This window comes from Zingiber officinale, chromosome 7A, assembly GCF_018446385.1.
Source record: "Zingiber officinale cultivar Zhangliang chromosome 7A, Zo_v1.1, whole genome shotgun sequence".
NCBI lineage: Eukaryota > Viridiplantae > Streptophyta > Magnoliopsida > Zingiberales > Zingiberaceae > Zingiber > Zingiber officinale.
In genome coordinates, this window is record NC_055998.1 from 21151451 (window position 1) to 21160248 (window position 8798).

Consider the following 8798-nt stretch of genomic DNA (forward strand, 5'->3'; position numbering starts at 1 on the left):
ACCACTAATTTTATCCCACCGATGATTTTTTTTACCTCGAAGATATCTAAAAAATATTAATCATCTTTATAAAATTAATAATCTCAATATATTGAGTAAAATTTATATTTGAGGGCATCTATATAATCAGGGGATTTTTAGAAACCCATAGGAACTGGTTTCATCTCATTCCGACCTCTCTAGGTACCTCAATCAGCCCAGGAAAGTTTAAATTTATATATAAAAAAGGCTTAAATCTACGATAAATTTTGAAATTCATCACAAATCTGTGACAAATTTTGCAACAAGTTTATTTTTGTCACAAAAGAAACCTAACCTTTTAATTCTTGATCCGATCCCAAACCTTTTGCCCTAATTTTGGTTGGCGGCGTAGCAGCTGTGCGAGGAGGACGGAAGACGTTTCTGGCGATTTCGGTCCAGGTAAGGTCATCTTCCTCTCTTCCAACTCCGATGAGTTTTCCGGCACTCGACCGGTGGTGGTTGGCACTGGCCGGCCACAGTGCTCACTGCTAGCGTTGGTCGACCGCGAGTGAGCCAGCCGCGGGTGCTCGCAGCTGGCGCTGGCCGACTACGGGTGCTCGTGGCTGGTTCTGGCCTTCCGTGGGAGCCCACGCCTATCGCTAGCCACCCGCGGTAGTCCACACCTGGCGCTGCCCAGCCTCGGGAGTGAGTGGTTGGTCATGGCTGACGAGCGAGGCAACTTCTCGCTCTGGCCGAACTCTCGAGGTAGAGCTTGGCCATGGTTGGTCAAGCGAGGCCAAGCCTGGCCCTTGCCGGTAGCGCAAGTTAGCACTTGCTCCTGGCTAGCCGCAGGAGGCCGCAGTTGGCCATGCATGGCCGCTGTTTAGCAGGGCGCGGCTGGCCCTGGCCCTAGCCGGCAACGGTTAGCCTTGTCCGGCAGTGGTTAGCCCTGTCTAGCAGCAGCAGGCCCGACCGCAGCTGGCCCTTGATGCCCTTGGCCAGCCCTTACCCAGCCCTTGCCATGGCCAAGACGACTGAGACTTATTGGCTAAACCAACATTATAATCTTATTTATAGCGACCTTATTTGTGTTCTTCGACCTATATAATTGACTATGTATATTGTTTCTGCAGGTGTATATTAGATGTGTTTGAGAGACACTCGACGTCTTTATCAACCTTTGTTTGGTATACCTACACCTCTGATTTTAATTAATAATGATAGCATTAGTATATAATTTCATGTTATTTATTTATATTTATATGTGCGCTTGAAACATATTGATCATTAGTGTGTTGTCTCTGTGTTTTAATTAATGTAATTTATTGGAACTAGACAAAATGCTGAATGAAAGAAGTTGGATGTATAATAAGAATTTTCTTGACCATCAGGATTTAACTGATGAGTTTATTACTAGCTTGAGGCAATTTTTTGAATTTTTCATCTTGTCAAGTTGAGTACATGGATGGTAATAAGATAAGGTGTCCATGTAGAAAGTGTTACAATGACAAATTTTTACCCTCCGATAAAGTTGAAGAACATCTTTGTAGATTTGATTTTACTCCAAATTACTATAATTGGACATCTTATGGTGAACCATTTATATCTAATGAGGATTATGAACGAAACATACAAATCTAAGTTAGTGGTGATCAGAGCTATTATAATCAATTAAATCCATACCAGAGGATGGTATTTGATGTAGCTGGTCAAAATTTAAATCCCAACACGCGTGGTACAAGTTCTAGTTATCATCCATCAATTTAACAAATGTTTACTATTTATACATCACCATTGGAGGAGTTAGATGTACTAGGTTTTGATGAAACATATCGTAAATTTCAGGAAGTGTTGAGTGCCGCAGATAAACCATTATGGGTCGATTATGACAGTCAAACTAAATTATCTCTCACCGCAAGACTATTAAATATCAAGACAAATTATAATGTGTCACAAGATTGCTTTAATGATTGTATTCAAGCTTTTGAGGACTCATTGCCATGTGATCACATTTTGGCTCTTGATTTTTACAGTATGAAAAAATTGGTGAAAGATTTAGGTCTTCTAGTGGAAAGAATTGATATTTGCAGAGATGGTTGTATGTTATATTGGGCAGATGATGCAGATGTAGATGTTTATAAATTTTGTAATCAAGTTAGGTACAAGACCACTAGAAGGAATCAACGGCATAAATCATACAATCATATGTCTTATTTGCCTTTAACTCCAAGGTTACAAAGGCTTTATGCATCAAAAGCCACTGCTGAACACATGACTTGACATGCAAATCATCAAACAGAAGAGGGGCTAATGTGTTATCCATAAGATGCAGAAGCATGGAAAAATTTTGATAGAACATATCCAAAATTTGCAAAGGAGATTAAAAACATTAGATTAGGTTTGTGTGCTGATGGTTTTGCACCATTTAGAAAATTAGGAAGAAATTATTCATGTTGGCCAATTATTGTAATTTTGTATAATCTTTCACCTGGGATGTGTATGAAAACACCATATATGTTTTTAACTTTGGTTGTGTCTGACCCATAAAATCTGAAAAAATTAATGGATATTTATATGGAGCCACTAATTGCAAAACTGAAACTATTATGGGATGAAGGTTTTCTTACATATGATATTCAAACTAATCATATGTTTATAATGAAGGTTGCTCTTCTTTGGACCATAAATGACTTTTCGGCTTATGACATGCTATCGGGTTGGAGTATTGTTGGAATCTTAGGATGCCCAATATTATGGAGTGATCAAAATCTATCAGATTGAAACATGGGAAGAAGGCAAGTTATTTTGATTGTCATAGGTAATTTTTACCACCAAATCACATTTTCAGAAGAAATAAAGATGAATTCACTAAGAATAGAATTGAAATACCACCCCCCCCCTCCCTTTTGAGATTAACTGGTGACCATATTTGGTCGCAAGTCCTTAACTTTCCATTTGTTATTGAAGACCCACATGATACAATATATGAATATGGAAGTACACATAAATGGACTAAATGGAGTATATTTTGGGATTTACCATATTGGTTTAGTCATTTGATTCAACATAATCTCGATGCAATGCATATTGAGAAGAATGTTTTCGATAATCTAATAAATACAGTCATTGATATCAATGGAAAAAACCAAATACAACTTGAATGCAAGAAAATATATGCGACTCCTTTGTAAAAGACTCACTCTTGATGTCGATGAAAATAGTAGAGGGTCAAAGTCAAAGGCAGTTTATACATTAAATAAGGATCAGAGATATGTTGTTTGTGAATGGTTGAAATTATTAAAATTTTCATATGGTTATGTCTCTAATCTTGGAAGATGTGTCGATATGAAGGAATGCAAATTGATTGGTTTGAAAAGTCATGACTGCCATATAATCATGCAAAGACTCATTCATATTGCTTTTAAGGAACTCTTACCAAATTTTATATGGGGTGCCATTATAGAGTTAAATATTTTTCTACATGATATTTGCTCCATAGTTTTGAGACATTCACACATGGAGAAGTTAGAAAGAGACATTTCAATCATTTTGTGTAATTTGGAAATGATATTTCCACTTTCATTTTTTGATTCTATGGAACATCTTTTGATTCACTTGTCATATGAGGCTAAAGTTGGAGGACCTGCCCATTTTCGATGGATGTATCCATTTGAAAGGTAAAATTTTTCTTTTATAATTTTAAAAGCTAAATACATAAAAATTACACACTATATATTATTTATTATTATCTAATAAATTTTTCTTATTACCATCAGATTCTTATTTCATTTAAAGAAAAAAGTGAAAAATAAGGCACAAGTTGAAGTCTTTATTGTTAATGCATACATTGTGAAGGAAGTAATAACTTTTGCATCATATTATTTTGAGTCTCACGTTTAAAGCAAAAGGAGAAGGCTAGGAAGAAATGATGAGGGTCATATTGATCCAAATTTGAACTCTTTCTCAATTTTTAACTACCTTGGTCGACTAAGTGGACCATGTAAGCAGAGATACTTAACTGGTCAAGAATGACGGACAATCCATACATATATTTTATTGAATTATCCAGAAGTATCATCATATTATGAGTAAGTATATCGTTTATATTTTTTAATTATATTTCTTATGTCATTACTTTTAGTGTTATAATTTATTTTTTTTGATAGGATTTTTGAAAATTTATATTCTGAATTGTCGACACATGAGTTTGATCACTTATGCCAAAAAGAATTTGCACCATGGTTCAAATCATATGTAAGTAAACACTTTAAATTGGGTTAATACATATGTAGACTTTTAACAATTACTGTATTTGATTTTAGGTTCATGATAATCGAGCTCACCTTGAAAAAGAAATGTTATTCCATCTTTCATGGGGTCCAAAAGCATTGGTACGCACTTGGCCAGCTTATTTTATAAATGGTTATAATTTTCATACTCAAGAGTATGGGATGGAGAAGAGTACAATGAATAGTGGGATTTGTGTCCAGTCATCTAATGATGGAGGTGCAAGCAATGATTTTTATGGGTTACTAGATGAAATTATATAGGTAGAATATCCTAGGCTAGAAATGCGAGTAATATTATTTGTATGTCGCTAGTTTGACTCTGTCAGAAGGATGAAGGTGCATCCACGGTATAATTTGGTTGAAATAAATCATAATATATTATATAAGAAATATGAACCATTTGTGTTGGCACAACAAGCAATTCAAGTATTTTATGCTTCATATCCTAGTTTAAAATGTGACAAAATTGATTGGTGGGCTATTTGTAAAACGAAAGCACGAGAAAAAAAATTGAAGCATGTTGGGAAGACATTGCATATCAGCAAAAGAAAGTTGTGAATATATTTCAGACCGAGGAATATATTATTCCAACATTGTGAGATCTCAACGGAGTAGTGATAAATGTGGATGTAAATGAAATTGATGATGATGTGGAGGAAGAGGAAGAGGAAGAGGAGGAGGAGGATGACGATGACGTGGATGAGGATGACAATGACAATGAGGACTTCGATTGTTAATGATGGGTAAGTTTTGTTATCTTAATATAAAATAATTATGATCTTTAATTTTCATATAAGGTACTATTTTTTTAGTAATTTTTTAAAATCTATAACTTTAAAACAATCGTAACTCAATTGTTGTATATCTAATAACTCATTCTTAAAGTTATATATATTATCTGTTAATGCTCTGATTTCTTACTATATATTATAGGTCATTAGAGGTAATATCTATCGTCGAAGGAATCTCACACACTCTCTTTTAACAAATATGGCAAGTTTTTTTATGTTCTTTATTATGCAGCATTATATTTTTTAACTTTATCCTATTTTTAAATTTTCAGAACATCTTCAGATAGGGAGGACGTAGACAAAGTTCGCATGGCCAGGCAACACCTAGCAGTGTACCTACACCCGTCCCTGATCAGCCTGTAGGACTATCACATTCAGCTTCGCAAGTACAGGCAGGACCATTACATTTCCCTACGCCAGTTCAGGCAGGACCATCACATTCCCCTTAGCCAGTACATGTAGGACCTTCACATTCACCTTCGCCAGTACATGCAGGACCATCACATTCTCCTTCGCCAGTACCTACACCGTAAAATTTGGCAGATCTGATTCCTACCAGATACTCATTTTTTGAGGTCTAAGATGTTCGAATATTTATTGTCCCCTACGGAGATTCATAAGTATAAATTAATATTTTATTTTTTTATTCTATATTTTTTTAAGTATGATTATAAAGCAATTGTCAATTTTTTTATCGAGTTTATTTAATTTTAATATTTAAGTTCTAATATGCATCACTTCATTCTATTCCATGTTCTAATAGTATAATTGAGTTACTTTATTTTCAACTATATCATGAGATTACTTAATTCTATCTTTAATCATCCTCATTTTATAATAAACTCTGAAAATGTTTTGATGTGCTACTTTATTTTCAACTACACATCTTTATTCTTAATAATGAAAAGCTCTAAGAGTGGTTTGATGTGGTACTTTTTTTTTTTATCAATTAGACCATTAGATTAGTGTATGATTATTATTCATTCTCTCATTTATGAAAAACTCTAAACAATCTTTAATTAGCAATAATACTCTTCATGTATTTTATATATTAAATAATTAGACTATTTAACCATTAAACTAGATTGGATTGTGGTAGTTACAAGACATGGTCAATTATAATTGCTAGTTTAGGGATCTTAACAATATGGTTACTCCTATCTTATATTTTTAGACTTTTCTTGTTACTATTGTATTTAATATTCTGCATTCACCATAGGTTCAAAAATTCTGTACGTATTGTTCATGAAATTAATCAAATCATGAATAATCATTGGATGGGAGCTTCAATGTCTTATTCAAGCACTCAATCATCAATGAAAGAGTTATGGTGGAGCAAGTTTAAGGTATAAATAATTCATTTTATATCTAAAATAAAATTAAATATATATACTCATTTGTTTTATTTTCTATTCAGCGGCTATATAATTGGGACCCTGCTTATGAATTCGAAGTTAAGAAGAATTTCAAGAAAAATGTGGCGATCACATTCGCCATACTCTTAATCATGCTAAACAAAGGGGTAAAAAAATAAACAATTTTTGGGCAACCAACGAAAGTAAACAACGAAATCAATAGAATAGATTAAATCAATCTTATAATTCTGGAGATTTATCTGTGACATATGCAGGAGGTTCAATTAATATCGATGAACATAGAAGCATAATGGTAAATATTTAACTTTTCTACTAATTTTTAACTCTCTCAATAGTTTTTTAATCTGTCACTATTTTATTATTTCTAATCATGTTTTCTTAGACCAAAGATATGGGGAAAGAACCTTTATTCACAGTGGCGGATCTAGGAGGGAGCGGAGGTGTGCTTGAGCACTCCCTTGCTCCCAGAAAATTTCACCAATATGCTGCAGTTCGAGGGGCAGCGAGAAGGAAGACAAGCTCCAGCTCCCTTCTTTGAGCACCCTCTTCCTTTTTTGTATGGATCCGTCACTATTTATTCATAGAAATTTTCACCAAAACTTTTACAAAAAAAGAACAAGTCTTGGAGCAGAGCTAGAGCAAAAGCAACAAATGTTTGAATTAATTAAAAGTATGTGTTTCTAAATTATTGTTATAATAAATTTATTTAATTTTATAATTACAATACAGGACAAATACGATGAGCTTAATATAACACATAGAAGTTCATGTGTTAGTGAGGAAATTGAGTTATGTGTCAATAATAATTTAGATTTATGGCTAGAGGCTAGTCGGGAACAGAAAAGGGGAAGGATATTAGGAATGATTTCTTTAAGCAAAAATTATAGAGTTTCCCATAAATCCTTTTCCACCCTAGCAGCAGTCATGACTCAGCTCAATTCCTTGACTAAAGAGATTTCACATTTAAAGGGCATAATATTAGAAAGAGATGAAGAAAGAAGACCTAGAGATGCAAAAATGAGAGCTAGCTAGGAAGAAATGAGAGCTCTGTGCCAACAACAAAATTTAATTATGAAATATCTTCAGTTAAGTTTCGCTCCTTTCGGTTTTGGTGATATTGGTGATGATGACGACGATGGTGGTGATTGATCTTCTTGTATGAATTTTTATTGTAAACGTTTCTTTTCTTGTTAATACTATAATTTTTTTGAAACAAGATTGGCTAGTCACAATGAAAATCAATGTTGGAGTAAGTAAAAATTATTTTTTATTTATATATAGTAATTTAATTATTGATATTATTTTTATTTTTATTTTGATGCAGAAAAAAGGATATTAGAAGAAGATGGAGAAGATTTAGTGATGTTTGGAAATTTGTTAATGCATGTATGGATGGTTTAGAACTTCTTATGATGTTTGGATTGTATGAATATTAGATCTTTTGTGATGTTTGTATTTTGATGTATCATATGTTTGGATTGTAAGAATATTAGATGATGTTTGCATTTTTAATGTATGGAATGTTTAGATTTTATGGGTATTTTGTGATATTTGGATTTGATATATATAAACTGTGATTTGGTTTATGTATAGTTTTATTGTTAGAAATAATGTGTTAGATAGGATGTGTATTTGTTAGATACATATTTGTGTATTAATCAGGTTAAATACAGAAATAATAAAATTCTGGATGGTGATTGTTACGTTTTGCGACAAATTTTGCAACGAAAACATTTTCGTTGCAAATCTATCTTAATATATCAAAAAAATAGTATTAGATTTTGCGATAAATTATCATGTTCGTCGTAGATTTTTGTGACGAATTTACACATTCATCGCATATTCTACGACGAATCCGAAAAGTCGTCGTAGAATCTAATGGACATGTTTAGGGATATTATTACAATTTTGTGTCAAAGTTTTTTCGTCGTAGATTTTATCGCAAATCTATGACGAATCTTCAAATTTGTCACAGATTCTATGATGAATTTGCATATTCGTCACTGATTCTATGACAAATTAGTAGATTTGTCGTAGATTTATGATAAAATCTGTGACAAAAAAACTTCGTCGCAAAACTATAATAATATCCCGAAACATGACTATTAGATTCTGCAAGGACTTTTCAGATTCGTTGTAGAATCTGTGACGAATTTGCAAATTCGTCGCATATATCTGCCGCAAATATGATAATTTGTCGTAGATTTTGTGACGAATTCTTCTACTAATCTGAAAATCGTTGCAAAAATCAAAATTCGTTGCAAATCGAAGTGTTTAAGTTTTGTGAGCTTCCAACTAACTCTGCGATGAAAATATAATTCATCGCAAATTTTGCGACGAATTCTTATTTTCGTCGCAAAAATCAACAACGAATATAATAA

At 33.2% G+C, this 8798-nt stretch overlaps 1 long non-coding RNA gene across 2 annotated transcripts; it reads left to right on the forward strand.

The window, feature by feature from the left end:
• Positions 1-287: 287 nt before the first annotated feature.
• On the forward strand, positions 288-7948 carry LOC121999975. 2 transcript variants are annotated; one of them, XR_006116870.1, is made up of 5 exons: positions 288-420; positions 1095-1148; positions 5314-5616; positions 6261-6387; positions 7742-7948. It is a non-coding gene; the product is annotated as an uncharacterized LOC121999975 (long non-coding RNA). The 2 variants fall into 2 exon arrangements; XR_006116871.1 differs by lacking the exon at positions 7742-7948 and adding an exon at positions 6459-7553.
• Positions 7949-8798: the final 850 nt, after the last annotated feature.